The sequence below is a fragment of the Piliocolobus tephrosceles genome, chromosome 5 (assembly GCF_002776525.5).
Source record: "Piliocolobus tephrosceles isolate RC106 chromosome 5, ASM277652v3, whole genome shotgun sequence".
Lineage (NCBI taxonomy): Eukaryota > Metazoa > Chordata > Mammalia > Primates > Cercopithecidae > Piliocolobus > Piliocolobus tephrosceles.
In genome coordinates this window covers 105,975,221-105,981,732 of record NC_045438.1, presented here as the reverse complement: position 1 = coordinate 105,981,732, position 6,512 = coordinate 105,975,221, and positions in this window count along the sequence as shown.

The window sequence follows — 6,512 nt, the reverse complement described above, 5'->3', positions numbered from 1 at the left end:
CAAAAATCCTGTACCATTTTGTTGGCTTATATGGGAACACAAGGAAAGGTGCATAAGATGCAGACCAAAAACTCTTTTTCCCTTTCATTTCTGAGTCTTTCTGTTTGTGGACATTTTCTGAGGGTAGAGGAAATTGTGCCTCCAACCCAGTTGCTCTTGGGGATTGTGAATGTCAGCCTCAGTCCAACCCAACCTTTATATGGACTTTTCCTTCTTCTTCTTTTTTTTTTTATTTTGAAACTAACAAGTGAGCAGCAGTTCTCCTCTCACATCCACTCCCTGCTGAGACTGGGGCACATGGCCAAAAGGTCCCACAGAGCAGTCTGGCCGGTGTTACCAGTCATGCCTCCATAGTATCTCTGCCTCACATGGCCATGGGGTCAAGCTCTGTCCAAGCCCCTGGGAATAAACAGCAATTAAACGTTTCTCTCCCTGTTGAAATAATCCATTTACATACGAAGAAGTTCTTTCCAATTCTGCACTTTAAGCTCTTTTTTTTTTTTTTTTTTTCCCGTTTCTCCACCTTGTCAGCTGTTAACACAGTCCTGCACTCTCATTTATTTTTATTTTTTTTCTTTTCTCCACTAGGTTAGAAATTAACTATTAAGAAAGAGGCTTCTTTTTTTCACAAGATGTTTTACGAGACCAGGACCACAATTATCACTGTTCATATTTTTTGTAAAGTTTTCATTTTGAAAAATAATTTGTGAGGCTGGTCTTCAGCTGTAGCCAATTTGGTGTGCTTCACATGGCTTTCTGTATGGTCAGCAGCAAACTTTGCTGCAGGCCTTCATCTTGTTTTACATCCCTGAGAGTGTGACCTGTAAGCACATGCAAGTGTTTTTTGTTTTTTTTTAGCCTCTACCATTTTACAATGGCTGCCGGCGTTCAGTCCTGGCTTAGTGAATGAGTTCTTTCTTGTTTGATATCTGTGAGGCCTTTGCCATTTGTAGATTCTCTTCCCCACAATGAATCACCTTGCATTTTCTTTTCTCTGAGACTCTAGTAAAGTTTAAAAACCAGAAATATTAGCCACTTTGCATGGCTAAATTTGGGTAATAAAGGATTTAAAATGATTTTCTTAAAGAGTTCTCAGCTTAACTAAAAGTGGATATCCAAGTTATAAGTATATTAAAAAGGCCTTTATGTTTTTCCCTTCTTGGATCTTGTGTTGCTGGAAAATTATTTTTCTTCATTTTGTCTTGCCACACTTAATGCATACATATGAGGTCCTAAGATAATTTCTGATGGCTTGGAAATCCTTGGGAAAGACAGAAAAGATGTAACAGATTCCATTTTGGGAGAGAGCTCTGTTTTTCTCATGGAGCCCCAGGAATCTGGTACAGTAATCTGGAAGGCAGATAGATCACTCTTGGGAGGCTGAGGCAGGTGGATCACCTGAGGTCCAGAGTTCGAGACCAGCCTGACCAACATGGAGAAACCCTGTCTCTACTAAAAATACGAAATCAGTCAGGCATCGTGGTGCATCCTGTAATCCCAGCTACTCGGGAGGCTGAGGACAGGAGAATTGCTTGAACCCAGCAGGTGGAGGTTGCGGTGAGCCAAGATCTTGCCATTGCACTACAGCCTGGGCAGCAAGAGTGAAACTCTGTCTCAAAAAAACAGCAACAAAAACAAAGTCTATTTTTATCTTACACCTGTAACTGTTTATTAGGTCCTGGAAACTACATGCTTTCCTAGCCTTGCTCATAAACGGCTCCACCCAGAGGCCAATAATCATAATAGGAGATTGGCAACACAAAAATCTTATAGCTACTGAATCTTCTTCTACCTGTCTGTGTAGATTTATATGTGTTATGTGTATGATGTCTTTTAAAAAGTGCTCTAATTAATTGACTTAAAGAAGGATAAGCACTTTGATCAAATATTTTTTTAAAGAGAAGATAAAAGTTGTACTTTTTGGTTCACGTGACTCTAATCTTTGGAAAAAAAAAAAAAAAAAAAAAAAAACAGCCTTAAAGATTATTGGTAAAATAGAGATGTCATCAAAATGTAAATTTTTTGGCTGGGGTTAAAGGATTGTTTTGAATTAGATGAGATAAATCTAAAAGTTCAAGCAAGTTGTGGAAGAATTGTAAAAATTAATCTTGCAAAAGAAATTTCATGTGTGAACACATTGACTAAATTCAAAAAAGTGTTATATGGTGCTTTTTTGTAAATTGGGCATGGAAATAAAAACAGAACAAGGTATTCTTAAGGCACTAATCTGTTATTTAGCAAAATTTGTAAAGGCTTATAAAAGATTTTTGCTTTTTAAAAAATTTCTGAGTCATTTTGGCAAAATAAATATCTTACGGTAATCTGGAATTTTATTTCATAGCATGAAGCATTTTAAACCTCTAACATTTAACATGTTTCCCAAAATCAAGCTTCAGTTTCAAAATTGTCTTTCCTGATACCTGGCTTTTGGATGATACAGAGGGCCACTGGAATATCCAGAAGACAGATAAACAGGATTATCTGATGCGTTTAGGAACATGGGATTGTCAAAATTATGTTTAATCTTTTTCAATTACATTTTAGGGAATAATATTAATATATGTTCCCAAATTGTATGGGATCTCTAAAATTTTAATGTCTGATTATATGTTATCAATCACAATTAAGATTATTACGATAAGTTATTGTAATCCATAGCGATAACCAAATTTTTCTGTAAATCATGTTTTTGACTGTAACTACCCTGGACATTTTATTATTCACAGGTGATTGTTGTCTTATTTTGATTCTCTTCAAAGGATGATTTATAGTCAGCTTTAGAACTTTGACTGGTGCTCTCAAATGTAGGTTTCTGATACCTTTGGAGACTGTGACATTGGAATAAAGGAATAGCATACAGGACTCATGAAGGGCTGAAATGTTCATTAATATCAAGCAAAACAAGAGTTACCTGAAAGAACTGAACTAATAGAAAACTAAAGTAAGGTTTTGACTACTGCTTGGAACATTGCTGATCCTAGTTTTATTTCTCAAAGTCAAGGAAACTATTTTGAGCTATTTAGAGCCTTTAATAATTAAGCAATATGTATTCCTATGAACAAAATTTGGAGCATATTTGTCTCTCTCTTCCTGGCTTCTCTGAAATTTGTAAACTGGTTGTGGATATTCTTAACTCATGGCAATAAAATTGTTTGCAACAGTGCAGTAAAAATCCATTTTCTTTTGCACAGGGATGCAATTGGAGAAACTGGTTGTTTTAAAAAGGGCTTTGACTAGAAAGGTATCCTTCTCTTTGGGGAGTCAAGCTCAACTTGTACAGCCAATAAAAGCCCCTTGGGAAAACCAGCTTCATACCTTGTGTACACATTCCCTATACAGGGTTCCTAACCTGTGGTAAGTAAAGAGTTTCACTTTCTAACAGGCACAGGAACCCCATGCTCCTGGAACTCCAAGAAGAGAGAAGCTTACCCACCTCACAGATATTTGAAGGTGTAAACCCATGGCTGGGCTTAGTCCTATCTGAGATACCTTGTGGAACAGAGTTCCATCAAAGCTAAGGCCTATGTAAAAATGATTATTCTTGCTGCACATTATACAAGTAATCAGGTCAATTAAAAACTAAAGTCTATTTTGAAAATTACTCAGTCCTATCATGATTTGTTTCGAACAAAAATGAGGCCTAGAGAGAGAGAAATTATGTTTCAAAATTTTTCACATATTTATCATTAAATTCTAGACTCATTAGCTGTCTTTAATATTTTGTCTACATTTTAAACTAACCGTGCTTACTCCTGTGAACCAACCAGCAATCTCCAACTTCAGCTCAGAAGGAGCAAAAGGGATGGGTAATGTTAAAAACTGGGATCAATATTCTAGTTCTGAACAATTATCCTGCAAATTCTGCCAGGTGATGGAAGTAAATAGGGTGCCCAGCAACTGGAGGTTTCCTTTTTGAGAAAGTAAGAGCAAGGGAGTTTACCAAAGCCAAGGCCCATGCACCCAAATCTTAGCAAGCGTAACTATAGCCACCAGTTATCTGGTTGTGTCATAATACATCCTTTTGTTTCGCTTGTTGGAGGAGGACTCTTCCACAGCTTCACCTTAGCATTTGACTTATGATAAGGAGTCTATGTAACTTTCCCTGAGACACCTTTTTGTCCCAAACTCAATTCAAAGTTTTGGGTCAAAGCCCTAAGGTGGGGTTAGAAACAAAAACTGGATCTGTGGCATCCAGAGGCAGATGACAATGGGAGTTAAAAGGTAAAGACCGGGTGAACATCACTAATTCCGGCTGATTAATCCAAGCTTCTTGTTTCATGGATAAAGTTCATGCTAGTATCCATGGCATAAATGAGGTCTAGGGAATTTGAAGACTACTGACAACAGGGAAGATAGGGTGTATGTGGGTAAAAGTGGATATTTCCAACTCCTAGGGCCCCCTGTTAACATGGGTGAAAGTCATTTTGACACCCATGGGCAGTACCTTGTTGCGGTTGCTGGGATTCAGGGATATAAGGATGGAGGAAAGAAAGAGATGTCTCACTTTCTCTCCCTCACTTACCTGGGCTATTTGCCAGGAAGGGAAGGGAATCTGGGATGCCTGCTTGCCTCCATATAGATGGGTAGCCACTCAACTTCAATCTGTACCCATTTTAAATGCATCCTGAAACCTGGGACTCCTTTGGAAAAAAAAAAAAAAAAAAATGCCCCTTTTTTTCCTTTTTCTCCGCTGTCCTCTCTTCAATGATAGGTAATCATGTCTATGTATCATGAGACACTCCCCTTGGATGCATCCTCCAAACTGGGAAAAGTTTATTTTCCCAAACCTTTAACTGTTTGGCTTAGAAAAGGGCTTGGAGAAAAGAAACCCAGAAGCCTGACATGTTGGAAAACGGTAGGTTTTTGTTTTGTTTTGTTTGTTTGTTTGTTTGTTTTTTACCAGTTTGGCTTTTGCCCTCCCTCTCCCTGTGCAAACTGGTAAAAATCCTCGGGATTTATGAGCTGTCCTAACCCTCCTCCTCCTTTTGATACATATTTTCTAATAACCCATTTTGTCTCTTCTCACCTTCAGGCAATTAAATTCCAGTCATGCAACCAGAGCCTCGGAGAATAGTCCCTTTTGTTGGGAATCATTAGAGAGACCTCCCAGGGAGATCTGACTGCCATTTTACCAAAACAGTATCCCATGTCAGCAGAAAGCAGCTAAGATCAGCCTTTGTCCTCATTCCTATCCTTACTCTAATGGCAGTTAGATGTACTTCTTTAGAGAGAGGAATGATACATGTAGGAGGCAGTTAAGGGGGAGGGTCCCTGGAGAATCTCTGACCCACCTCACAAGTGTTTACATCAGATGCTTTTGTCCAGATGAGGGAACCCACCCAGGATCTTGTTTGGGCAGGCCCACAACGAACTGGGTGACAGTGGGGTGGAGACACTGGGAAGATGGTACCTTGTGGACTGGGAAGGAGTGTGGTCTCTTCAGCACGCGTCTGTGGTGACCTGGTATTCAATCCGGAAGGTGAGACCCTGTTGGCAGGACTCTTTTTTTTCACCGAAAGCTTTCTTTTAATAAATTTTGCTCTCCTCACCTTTTTTTTTTTTTTTTTTTTTGAGAAGGAGTCTCGCTCTGTCCCCCTGGTTGGAGTACAGTGGCGCAATCTGGGCTCACTGCAAGCTCCGCCTCCCGGGTTCCCGCCATTCTCCTGCCTCAGCCTCTGGAGTAGCTGGGACTACAGGCGCCCGCCATGGCGCCCGGCTAATTTTTTGTATTTTTAGTAGAGACGGGGTTTCACCATGGTCTCGATCTCCTGACCTTGTGATCCGCCCGCCTCGGCCTCCCAAAGTGCTGGGATTACAGGCGTGAGCCACCGCGCCCAGCCTCTCCTCACCTTTTAATGTTTCTGCGTGTCTAACTTTTTCTGCTCATGGGACAAGAATCCCGGTTTTAGCTGAGCTAAGGAGCAAAAATCCTGCATCAATTATAAGAAAATATAGTATAATAATGATTTTAATTATCTTAGGATTAAAAGGAAGATAATGAATTATGGTTCTTAGAACTGATCCCTGGTGAAATATAATTATGACAATAGACTCTATGGTAAGGCATTGATAAATACTGAGTTAAAATTTGAGACATAAAGAGATAATCAACAACAACCACCTGAGCAATTCAACTTTGCTACCTCAAGAATAAAATCAGAGGCTTTCCATTATTTCTGGCTTCTACCCTCTGTGTACGATGTCCTCTGGGAACCATATTTCTGACAGTGCAGGAGATTTCAGGTTCGTCGTCCGTAAGTTACTTCTCCCTAAGGTTACCTCTCTATGTAGACAGGTAGAAGAGATTTTTTTTTTTTTCTAGGAGGTTCAGTTTTCTTACTGACACAGAATTCCCATAGACTCAGTGATGTCTTCGGCAAGCTGCTGCTGCCTGGATGTTAATATTTTGGTGAAGTGAAATAGTCAAAACTTTATAGTCAACTATGTCTGTACTAGAAACCTGGCTTTGCCACTTCTACAAACTCACATTACTTTGTCTGTAATGGGGGAAA